General features: G+C 33.1%; 1 protein-coding gene across 1 annotated transcript in view; it reads right to left on the bottom strand.

The window, feature by feature from the left end:
* Window positions 1-13,156, bottom strand: part of LOC124369913 — a 119,379-nt gene that overhangs the window by 4,998 nt on the left and 101,225 nt on the right. The window contains exon 3 of the mRNA XM_046828089.1: window positions 5,490-5,641. The gene's annotated coding sequence lies outside the window, so the exon portion shown is untranslated. The remainder of the gene's footprint in view (window positions 1-5,489; window positions 5,642-13,156) is intronic.

Genomic DNA, 13,156 nt, shown 5'->3' with positions numbered 1-13,156 from the left:
TTATTTATTAAACATGACTTAACCACAGTATTAAATTGAGGAATGAACTAGTAAACAAATATATATGTGCTATATAACTGCGTTGTGGAAACGATAAGTGTCTCCAAAAGGTTGAAACATGATGAAACTAGGTACAATAATTGATCTTATAAGTGTCTTGGCTAAGTTCGTTTGCTAGCTTGCTACGCCATTTCGTTTCAATATGGAAGCCGTTTAAACTTTACAAAAAAATTCACTTCTCTGTTATTTATGAACCTAGGGAAAAAACAAAACATGTTATGGAATGCACATAAGATTTACTAAACATTTTATAATATACAGTTTTTGGGTATCTTGAATGGTTTTTGAGATATTGATTGTATGTAAATCCCATAAGAATGTCTCTATAACCTACATCTGACAAAGGAATGTTGAAAAAGTTTAATCTTGGAACAAAAATTGATTGTTAACGTTAAAATTAACTTTAAAAGCAGTTTAAAAATTTGTTAAATTCACATCTCCATTATTTATGAACCTAGAGGAAAAACTAAAACTCTTCTGGAATAATTTATAACACTATTTAACCTCTTAATAACATTTTCTAAACTATTTGTTATAAATTATTTTATATATCAAACGGTTTTCAAGATACTAGTACATGTAAATTCCATAAGAATCGAGGACGTAGCCAGTGAGGGGGTCCAAGGGGTCTGGACCCCCCAAATTTTCATTTGTTTCAACTACTTTTTTAGTAAACGATTATTATTATATAAATAATTCAGTAATACTGACATGTACTGCTGAATGATCGTTCTCAACAGAGAAATGGTTTAAGAACTTTTTAAGGAACAAAATGGGGCCTTACTCTCTGTCCACTTTAGGAAAATATCAGTTGTCTTGATCTCTCCAAAAGTTTTTCCTGGCTATTTTCTTGATAATAATAAATTAATATTTCAGCTCTCATAAAACCTATCTACTTCCAACTGAGCCAGAATGACTATTTCAATGAAAAACTAAATATTAAAAGTTTTTTTGCACTTCTCAAATTTCACATGAATTACCAGAACATTAAGGAGTTCCAGTGAGGGTGAATTTGGGTGAGAGTCGTTGATATTGGAATATAGATACACTGGGAGGGCAGCTCAAAATTGCCATTAGACTCATTCATGATAAGACTGACTGATAAAGTAGAGCCTTGAAGGATTAGAAATATTTTATAAAAGATCTAACAGTATCATCCAACAAGCAAGTCTGAAGAGCAAGTGATACTAATGTTACATTACTAGTAAAGTAGATTAGTTGTGGTTTGGATTCATATATTATTGAGGTAAAGTTCTAATAATAAACCCATGTGGAGATAAATGACGGTTGTTTTCATTAAGTGACCAATTCGACAGGCAGACATTACTCTCCCTTGGAAAATGGTTTGTTCTTTGACTCTTGAAACAAAACATGCTACTTTACATTGTAACAACATTTTGGGCTAAAAGATCTTCCCGGAACTAAAATGTTGCCTGGAAAAAGGCTCTTCTGACTAAAATACAAAATTAGTAAGAGATTAAACCTTTGAGTGCAACCTTTATCGACCTGAAAGTATTACTAAAAATGCCAGAGCTGACTAGATCATCCGCTCCAATATTTTTTGCTCAGTCACTAAAGATTGTTGTAGTACATCACACAATGTATTTTACAGACATAATATTACATTTTTCGAATGGCGAACATTACTTTTTCCCAATTAGCAAATTAGTAATAATAATAATAATTTCTTCTATTGCAATTGATGACAATTACATGAAGCGAGTAGCCAAAGTCATGTATTTGGATATAAATGTAAAAAAGAGTAATGAGTTTGTGTTTCAAAAGCAAATTCCAACCCTCAAAGTCAACTTGTATGAAAGGTATTGTTTATGTAGATGGACACACATATAGACAAAAATCTGTTTTGTCATCAACTGGAGAGAGAGATTACGCTATACGCTTATTAAAAAGATGTGTTTAAATGCAAAATAAGTGTAATGAGTTCACAGTAGTATTTTATTATCCAAAGTTAATATGGATTTATAAAATAATTTTATTCAATAACATTATTGTTAAATTTTGTATGCCATACACGAAATAAAATTAGATTACCGTATATCTTGATTTCATTTGTTACAATTTTACTGGTAAGAGGTATTTGAAATAAATGAGAGTAGGCTTGTGTTTGGGTGCAGATTTTCAGTATTTTGCAGTAATGTAGCAAACAATTCAAAGCTTGTATTTGTTGTATTTATAAAGCTTAACAAGTCACAAAAAATACATGTACACAAACAGTGAACGTACATTGAGGTTCATTCAGTGTGTGTACGCGTACATTTGAGGTAGAACACACGTGAAGTTTCACCTGCATCTCAAAAATGTATGAAACACTGTTTTGAGATCACATATTTTAAAAATTTTCAGAGAAAGGTTCCTGGAGCCCCTTTTTTTAGGAGATATTCTATACCACCAGACTCCTCATGACAGTTATAGGTTACAGTTCCACTACATATAGATCAAGAAATCGAGAACTGTATACATTTTCATGTACATGTTTATATTTGGCCCTATGGGTCATATGTACAGAGTGTCCCATGAAGAGGTTTAAACGTTTGATTTTATATTACTTGCCCAATTTATGCACTGAACATTTTCAAACTATACACAATTAATAAAGTAGGTTTTAAAAATATTCTGTAAAAATTAAAGCTCCCTAACAATTGTAGAAACAAAATGGTGACATATTGAAAATTTGTACTATTTTGCTTCCTATAAAAATTCATTTCTTGAATTACCTGATTTGATTATTGCGTTGCAGTTTTAAAGAACAGCTGTTTATTACCAATGCTTATTGTTGAAAACAGCTGTTTGATTGAAGAATATTTCTTGTGCTTTAAAAAGATAACTTAACCTCCTCCATTACAGTTTTACTGATATTGAAGTTCGAGAAATTGCTTTTAATGTTGAACAAAAAGTAAAGTATTGTGTGTGGGCTATTGCTTTAGGCAACATTACAGAAGCAATTAGATAATTTGAGGTTACCTATCCAGGAGTTGAACCACCTAGCAATCCAACAATAACTAAGTGGAAAAATCTTTTGTTAGAAACTGGAAGTTTTGTAAAAAAGTACTCTAGATGATCAAATGAGGAAAGAGAAGTACTAGTATGCGCATCAATGCTCCGCTCTCCAGGTAAACCGAAATCACTAATGAAGGTTGAATTTGAAACTGGTGTTCCAAAGTCTTCAGTAAAGAGAATAATTAAGGAAAACAAAATTAAATTTTACGAAAAGTCATCTAATCCATAATCTTCTTGAAGATGATCCGGACAGGAGAATGGAATTTTGTTCTCATATCATTGGGTTTCATGAGCTAGATCCTAATTGGCATAATCAAATTGTTTTTCAGACGAGTTCACTTTCTACTGTAATGATGCTGTAAATAGGCATAATTGTAATTATTACAACACTGGTAATCCACACATTCTTGAACAGACTCTACTCAAATCAAAAGGAATTACTGTTTGGTCAGCTGTCAGTTGTAATGGGGTGCTATCTTAGGACACTCAGACAGTACAATGACTGGGAATAGGTATGAACAGGTTTTAAATGAACAAGCCTTGCCTCATTTTACAGTTCCAAAAATGTAACAAGCAATCTTCAACAAGATGGTGCTCCTCCTCATTTTGCAAATCCTGTCAAGCGATTACTAAATGACAAACTTTATGGCTGTGGATTGGCCGTGGAAGTGATTTTTTAGATTGGCCACCCCGATCTCCAGATTTAACTGTGTGTGATTTCTTTCTATGGGGTTACTTAAAGGAACAAGTTTATACTTGTAGCTTCAATCAAGGAAGAGGAACTTCTCCAGATACTGTAGAATTTTTTTTGTAAGAGCTTATGATTCATTTAAGCACTGTTATCAGCGTGTCGCTGTGGATGGATTACAGTTCGAATAATTGTGGACAGTAATTTTAGGTTTTTTAATAGGCTGTGTTCTAATTTTTTGATTGAAATGCTTTCTTTCTCTAGAATATGACAATAAATAATTTTACAAAAGCAAAAATACTGTTTTATTTTTACTTTTTTTAAAGTATAGTGTTTCAAAATTCTACTATTTTGTTTCAAAAATTGCTAGAGAGCTGAAATTTTCACAGAATATATTTAAAAAAACCTATTTAATGAATTGTGTAGAGTTTGATAATGTCCAGTGCATAAATGGGCAAGTAATATAAAATCAAACGTGTAAACCTCTTCGTAGGACACCCAGTACATTTGAAAAATAGATTATTCCAAATCCATAACTTGCTGTATTAAAACAGAGTTTAAAAATTATATAATTTTTACATTAAATGTGTTTTAAGATTTTACATTTAAAACAATAACATTTTATGCCTGCCTCTTCCACTACATAATGTAACAAGAGTTATCCTATTTGTTAGGTGAAACATTACAAAAACATAAAAAATTGCCTGGCACATACCATAAATGCATGGCACCAGGCTGGCCACTCAAACACGAGTAAAAGCATCTGGCACTCAAAGGTTTAATTAGAGTTGCAAAATTAATATTTGCCCAAAATATGAATATGACTAAATATTGGAAAGATCTAATAATGTTCTAAAACAAGATAAAAGTGGCAGTTAAAAGAAATAAATGATGGTACACTGTAAGTTTTAGATGGAAATATATGGAAAATATTTTTGTAAAATATTAACTTGAAGAGCTGGCTGTAGTAAAATAATCATAAGTGTTTTCTTCATTAATAACAATGTAAAACCTTATACAATTATACAACCTTATTTCTTATTTTATTTGTATGGGAGATAAAGATATAATTAATACACATCCAAATGCTTTTTAGTTTTATTCTTTTTGTGTAAAGTATGTACTTTTTTAATATTTAAATATTGGAGTACAATAATGTTTGAGATTTGTTTTCTGAACAAAGCTTAAATATATAAAATAAAACTAAAAAATATTGTGTGTATTAATTATATCTATACAATGAGGCATGTCTCATAATTCTACAACTGAGAATAAGGAATAAGGGTGTAAAACTGCATCAGGTTTAACATTGCTCTTATGGGATAAACTCAAGGCCATTTTACTTCAGCTGTATCTTAAAGGAACATAAAAAAGCTGTGCCTTAGAGATTAGCATTTGGGTAGCAAAATCTGGTGAGGTAAGGAAGGCATCAAGATGTTGGTATAATCTTTGGTTTACTATTGGGGAGGTTCTTTGGCAATATCTTTCAGATTTTGGGCTGAATATTGACAACCGCTGATGTAAATAAATTACATAAATCTAATATTCTTTTATCATAGCTCTTCAATATATCCTGAGTGATTTATTACCCAGCGGTAGCACAAGAACCAAGATTGGACAAGCTTGTCAGAATGTGCTTGAACAGCTTGGGTCTGTCCTAATAACCAAGCAAATAATATATTGGCAACTATTGAAGGAATTTCAATTTAAAAGACGAACTTACCTTGAACTAATGGAACGATGCAGGTTGATACCTCACTGATGTTTTCCTGATCGAGGTTGTTCTTTTGGAAACGTGGTCCATAGCCTCAAAATGTTTATTTGTAGTGGAAGGACTGTTTCAGTTTAATGTCTGCCCATCCCACCAGCATTCTCCTGTAACACAGTCATCAACATGTAATAGGAAAACATAAAAATGCTAGTTTCCCACATTGTTGTTGTAATTTAATTTGAATAAATATTATACCATTATTTCAGGAAGGTATTTGATATTTAACAAAAATACATTCTTTAATATATGTTTTCAGAAATATCAGGTAATATTGTGGATATTGTGGAGAGTATGACCATATGCAATTACAAGCAATTTCAAAAGAACCAAACATTAAATCATTCTACAGTCTCATTCAGCCAGATCATTGTACTTTCAGCCATAACGCAGTTGTTTAACAGGCATCACTTTAAGTGATAGTTCACCATTGTTACACTTTTTAGTTTAAAAGTTTAATACGTATTCACATTTTTGTCACCTAAAGAAGAGGGTAGATTTCAATCCTCAAAATATAGTGTTATAAGTTTTATAATGTGTAACAATGACAAATGCTATGGTGGGAAGGGTTGATTCAATGTGAATGTTGAGTTCAGCTGTACTTCACCTTCCGCAAAGTGCAGCTTCTGAAAACTGATGCTGCACCAAGCGGAAGGTGAAATGAAGGAAGGTGAGTTAATTCAAAATTCTGTCTGGCTGGCATCCAAAGGATGGCTTGCCTTGCTATCACTGTGGCTTTTCCTACTGCAGCTCTAGATTGTTGCCTCAACCTCGCCCCCCTGGACATTGTTATTCGGGCTATGGCCAGGAGGAGTGCCTACTGTTTTCAGCAAGCGCGACTGTGGTTGGGCTGCAGCGATGAGCACTGTAGAATTAGCATCCTGATTCAGGGGGATGCTCTGCACATGATCTCTGTTCAAATGCTACAAAATTTTCCTTGGACAAACCCTTTAGGATTGTGATACCTCCTAGGAACGATTGGTCGGAGGGAAGGAAACCTCTTCCACCAGCTGAGCTTGAATGGTTTACAGATGGCTCTAAAACAAAAAGTGGCACATGCGCTGAAATTGTGGGGTTGAGACCATGTAGGGAGCTGGTGGTCCCTATGGTTCCTTATCCTACAGTTTTTCAGGCGGAGGTCACAGCCATTATGGAATGTGCTTGTGAGAATCTTCGTCTGCGATATAGGAGTAAGACGATCAATATTTTCACGGATAGTCAGGCAGCACTGATGGCGTTGGACTCTTGTGTGTTCAAATCCAAATTTGTCTGGGATTGCTATCAAGTCGTTTCTTCCCTTGCCAGAATCAACAATGTGACCGTTTGTTGGGTTTCCTGGTCATGAGGGGATCCCTGGGAATGAAAGAGCTGATATCCTGGCCAACTGAGGCTCAGCGTTAATTATGACGGGTCCTCAACCGTTCTGCGGTATTTCAAGGTGTGAATCCTTTGGGGCTGTCTCGAAATGGGTTCGCGCTGAAGTGGAGGTAGCATCTGGGTATGAGATTGAGCAGAATGGTACTATAGTTGCTTTCCTTCAGGGTGGTGTCTGACCTTCTCTCACTAGTAGATTGATGACTTCTCGGGTTATAGGTCTGATTACAGGACGTGGTCACCTGAGGAAGCATCTTCACAGAGTCGGCATCCTTCGGGAGGATTCGCTCTGTAGAATGTGTGATGAGCAGGATAAAACTACTGAACACCTGCTCTTTGATTGTCCTGCAATAGCAAGGGAGCGGTATGCCATTTTTGGAAAAGGGTGGAGAATTTCCCCAGGAGGACCTGTAGGTTGTTTTCTCGTGCATAGCAATAGGCCGCCCCAAACAAGAAGAAGAAGGAAGGTGAAACAGAGCTGACCTCAACATTCACGATGATAAATCTCCGAAATCCTTCTATCCTTTCAAATCATGCATCGACGATAACAAATTTAAAACAAAGAAATAGCCGTTATAATTTTTATTTTGATTTAGATTACTATGATCACATAAGTTAAATTTCATATTTCCTTGCATGTAGTGTATGTTTTGACTTTCAGTAATTCCCAACATTGAGTTAAGGTGATGCGATCTGTGTTTGATTGGGTAATTTGATCTAATGTTCCTTTTCTAAAGACAGGAATAGAAATATTTTTAATGATTTCACAAGAAACTCTAGGTATTTAAAGTAATAGTCAGAACCATATTGTGATCAGGCTCAGAGAACAGTGACTGAATATAATTAAGGGTTTTATATTTCAAAGAATATACATGAAAAATGGCTAAAGGGATGGTTTTTATTTATAACATAAATGATTTCTTTAAACAATATTTCACTAAATAGCCTAAATCTGTCATTTTATTTTACTATAAAATAAAAAGTGTAATTTCCTTAACTATCATTAAATAATCATTAAAAACAAGTCATTCCCTGACATCATAATATGCATATAGCTTACATATTGTACAAAATGTACATTTTTATCTTCAGCATTTCTTACTGGGTCTTACAAAAAAATTATAAAAACATTCCTCTTTAAAGCATAATCAATTCCTTGTGAAGTGATCAAATGTTCTGTTTTCTTTTCCAGCCAGTCAAGGAAGTTATCTTAAAGGTCTGTGACTCTAAAAAAAGCATAACCAAAATACAATCGATCCTGAATTTTATATTGAATGTATTCTAATTAACTTTTATAATTACATGGAAAATAGTTGCTTATCTTATATTATTATCTTAAATTTAATTCTTGACTGGGTGGTTCCAAGAATTCGGCTTTAGTCTCATTATGGAGCGTTCAAATTCATTATCTTGGGCATGCAGTTTTATAAACTACAATTAGAAATATTAAATTATTAACACAGATTTAATTGAGCATATTTTTTAAAATTTGCTATGCTGGCACCTTTGTAGTACTGACATTACACATCCAAAAAATGTAAACTTGTATAAAAATTGGGTCTTAACCGAATCACAAGTTCCCGAGTTATGAATTTTCAAAGCTGGTTGTAAGGTTCCAGTTTGGTTGTAAAGGGCCAAAAACCAGTACCTGTCTTTGTTGTTATTGACATAAAAAATGGAACTTATTTTTGTTCATTATTTGCTTTTTGTGTCTAAAGGCAGAAACAAACAAGCTAAATTTTTATGTAACTCCTGATAACTCTACTAATAAGTCAGTGGTTAACTTTAAAACTTTGGTATCAATACTTTATCAGTCAATAAAAGACTCTTTAATTAAAATTTAGAAAGTTGTGTAATAAAATTGAACAAAACTGAAAATAATAAATATTTGAACATTATTTTTGTTTTTGTTCAATGAGCACAGCCTCTGAATAATAACAACTACGGAGTAAAAGAACACATAGTTACAAAGACACAAACGTGTTGTATTAAATCAAATTAATTTTGCAGATGGTTTAAGCCAAAATATATGTACAAAGGCAGCGAGAAAATGTGGATCGCCATTTGGTTATGGATTTTTACTTATAAATTCATTCGGTAGCTTATAAAAATGGTTAAGGTATGGGATTTTAATTTTGTAGAGGTGTTTTTATTATTAGCATGACAAAAACCATTGGTAAAGCACTATTCTGAATAGTATTTTTATTGTAATATATTTAAAAAAAACTAACTTAACAGAACAACCGTGTCAGGAAACAAGACAAAATAGTACTAGACTGTTTGCTGCTATATTTAACCATGTCAGGAAACAAGACAAAATAGTACTAGACTGTTTGCTGCTATATTTAACCGTGTCAGGAAACAAGACAAAACAGTACTAGACTGTTTGCTGCTATATTTAACCATGTCAGGAAACAAGACAAAATAGTACTAGACTGTTTGCTGCTATATTTAACCGTGTCAGGAAACAAGACAAAACAGTATTAGACTGTTTGCTGCTATATTTAACCATGTCAGAAAACAAGACAAACCAGTACTATACTGTTTGCTGCTATATTTAACCATGTCAGGAAACAAGACAAAATAGTACTAGACTGTTTGCTGCTATATTTATCATAAATTTGATGAAAAAAATATTATTTATGCTCTTATATCCCAACATATCACAGACAATTATTTAACACTTAATCAAAATGAATCATGTTTTATTGTAAATGAAAAATGCTAGTTATAAGCTTGTTCATTATCACCAATATTTTAAAATAGGTGAATAATAATTAATTGGTGTTTGTTTACCTCTGTCTTTGTTATAATCCTCTGTAGTTGGTTTGTTTGCAACATCAATACTATACTGATGTTAATTATACATCAACACATACTTTGTAGATTTTATATTTCATCTGATTACACCTAAACATTTCTGCATTATGATTTTTGAATGTGCAAATTACAATCCGGGTCTTATATTTGCTGTAACTTTTATTCAGTAGCTTGATTCAATTAACACTGTTGTACCGTAAATGTAAGAGAGTTATGAATTTATTAGTAACAATTTTGATATAACAATTATGAGGAAAAAATATATTGACAATTTATATATATATATATAATCTTTTTCCTACATAAAATATAATAATAATACAATTCATTATAATAACTAGTGTAGTTATTTTACCATCCTGCATAAAAAAAAACCAAAGTTCCTGCTGTTGTTTTTGTGGGGACAAACCTTTTACCTCTCATATTTTTCTACTTCAATTGCTGTACTATATATTGTATCGTTAACGAAGTACTTACAAGGACGTATCTCAAAATATACTTTCAGCGTAAAATCCTACAAAAAACGATTTGTATGTTAGGAAACAATAGATTGTTTAGCTATTTAAAATTAACCTCTATTATGTTTAAGAGTGTATCCAGAATTTAATGTTGTAGAGTTAACATCATGCTCGTTTAATAATCGCATTATTATTAGTATTATCACAATTATTATTTGCAACAAAACTATGAATTTACAATTAAGTTTATTTGTAGAAAATACAGGCTCTTATTCATCAAATTTGTGTTGTGCAATGAGTGAATGGGGGGGGGGGGTGTTGTGGGAGGGGGTGAAGATAATTGGATAAAACTGAGTAGCAGTAGAGGGGTGGCGAGCAGAGGGTGGTGTTTGTTCCAGTTGCAACAAGGTAGCATGACGTCTAGCTAACTCTGCGCTCCTGATCCTCTCCTCAGTTGTTCCCCCAGGGGTAGTATCTCACACCATGGAGTCTGATCGGTCAGGACCAAAAATACTTTACAAATGAAGTATATCTTTAAATAGGGTTTATTTCGGAAACAAACATAGAACAGAAGAGGGACTTTTGTCATACTGTTTTATACTCAGTTCAGAGTAACTGTTAGCGTGTAATGCTATGGGCCCAAGGGCATTCGTACCCCCTTCCATCGGAACCATCTTAACACAAATTACCCCAACGTCTTAGGCGTTTGACGCGTGCATTCGCGACGAAAACATGGACAAGGATGGTACCACCATTATAAAGTAAAATTGTAAATCTTCAAAAACAGATTAATTTAAGTGTAGTGTTAGTGCATGATTCAGATACATTATACGTTTATAATCAACGATGCTTAGCAGACATATTAATCATGAGAGAGGGCCGGGAATGCCGTAATTTGTAAAAATATATTTTAGCCCGCTCCCAAATCCCGGAGGCGCTCTGTATAGATGTATAAAAACGGCCAAAACAACTACGAATAGTTTTAAGCGAAAGTTTTATTTATACTATTTGCGCCCGCCTTAAAATCTAATCTTTTGCTTGTGCCCAAAATCTCTCTCGCTCCTAGGCTTGGACCCACGGGCCTATTTACTAAAGAGACACTGCATTAGTTGATAAGTATTAACATTTGATTTAAGTACGGAGAGTTTACTTTTCAAGTTAAAATTGCCAAAGTTAAAAAATAAACAACAAATATTAGTCTCTCTCATGACACACAAGACGTGTTTGGAAAGGAAAAACTACCTATTCAATTAATTAATGAGCATACCAAAGCAATGCAACTGTAATGAAGGAACTCGTTGCAATTTAATCAACTCATTTCCGGATTTAGAACTAATTAACAAATTCTTTTCATGAACATTACAGAGATATACGAGGGATATTTCTTTCCTTTAAATTTTCCAAATGGAGAAATATAACATTCTTTAATATGTAACTTGTAAACCTTTTAGTGCTTTTTTTCTCAGGAATTAATTTACCTAATAAGAAGCACGATTTCTGAGAATAAGTGCCGTAAGTAAATTTGTAGTGTAAGCTTAGATTAGTCTTAATTGTACATTTTCCCCTCCAACTGCTTTCATAAGAAGATTTGTAGGAAAGTGAAGCATATGGGTAAGAATAATCTCCAACTCTGTGGATAAATTCCACTTTGTAAGAAGAGATAACAAACTATCTATTAGAACTAATGCTATCTAATATCAGATCTTTGAGCATTTATCATGGAAACATAGTAAATCCGATTGGCTTACCCTTGGTAGTTTATTTATTTAATCTAGAAGTCGAGAGCCAATTTACATTTTACAGCACCAGTACACACCACCTGGTGTTTCTTGAAATCGATGGAGAAATTCATCCTAAGAATGAAATCCAACGACAGCCATGCTAGTTTTTGGAAGGTAAAAAAGGGTATCAAAGGGTTAAATTATGAAACGGCAATCTTTTCTTAGATAATATCTTTCCTAGCTAAGCACACTTAAAACTGATCGTTTCACATATAAGTAATAGTTATATAACGGTCAGACAACTAGATTTAAATGCTCATTTGATGATGGTTACTGTGCACTGATTTAACATTTCTTGTTGTTTTAAAGTTAGTTTTGAATGTATCAAGCTAGAGAAAAAAATCCAGAGAATAAATTATAATTTCATGCTTTTAACCCTTTTGTTACCCTTCCATTTCGACTTCCACAAAAACTAGCGTGGTTGACGATCGATTCCTCTATAGATTTCTAGAAAACCCTGGCTCTTGGCTCCTAGACAATTCACCAATTCGAGCAAAATTTAAAATATATCCCTTGTAATATAGCATGCCAGGGTTTACAAAAGCTCCACTGCATTAACCTAACTTGTCAATGAGTTGCGATGTTTAAATCTCGTTGGGTATTAGGTAACATCATATATAACATCATCTGAGTATGGTTTTGATGGATTAAAAATTACACTGCTCTCCTCAAAAATGGAGTGTATATCACAAACGAAAGCTTTGATGAGAGAAACTCATCACTGACCACTATTACCAAAAATAGGTCTATTACTGACCACTCTGTCTAAAAATAGGCCCTATTTGAACAAAAGATAATTGCATTAATTCAAACTTCAACTTGGATTGAACGCTATGTAGGGTGAAGTTTTTCATTTCACCATTCTTTTTTCATTAAGACCTTTGAAATGAGATGTCACACAAAGGGTTACTGTTCAATAACTTCAATTTTCATGAAAGGGATAAATATTGCTTAAAAGCAACACAAAGTGTGTTGCCTCATTTTAAATGTATTTTAAAATGAGATTAATTGTGAAATAAGGTGGCTCCATCCAACATAGCGTTTGATTGAAATTTCCTTTGCTCAAATGGTACCCATTTCGGTTAGAGCCATCATGTATTTGTCCTCTTGGTTTCGTTTTGTCTCATCAAGACCTTTAATTTAAAGTATTACTTGATTTTAATGGGTTATCTCACATAAAACGTTCGAG

This window comes from Homalodisca vitripennis, chromosome X (assembly GCF_021130785.1).
Source record: "Homalodisca vitripennis isolate AUS2020 chromosome X, UT_GWSS_2.1, whole genome shotgun sequence".
In the NCBI taxonomy this organism is placed as follows: Eukaryota; Metazoa; Arthropoda; class Insecta; order Hemiptera; family Cicadellidae; genus Homalodisca; species Homalodisca vitripennis.
Note: the sequence above shows the minus strand (reverse complement) of the source record. Positions and strands in the feature narration are given on the sequence as shown.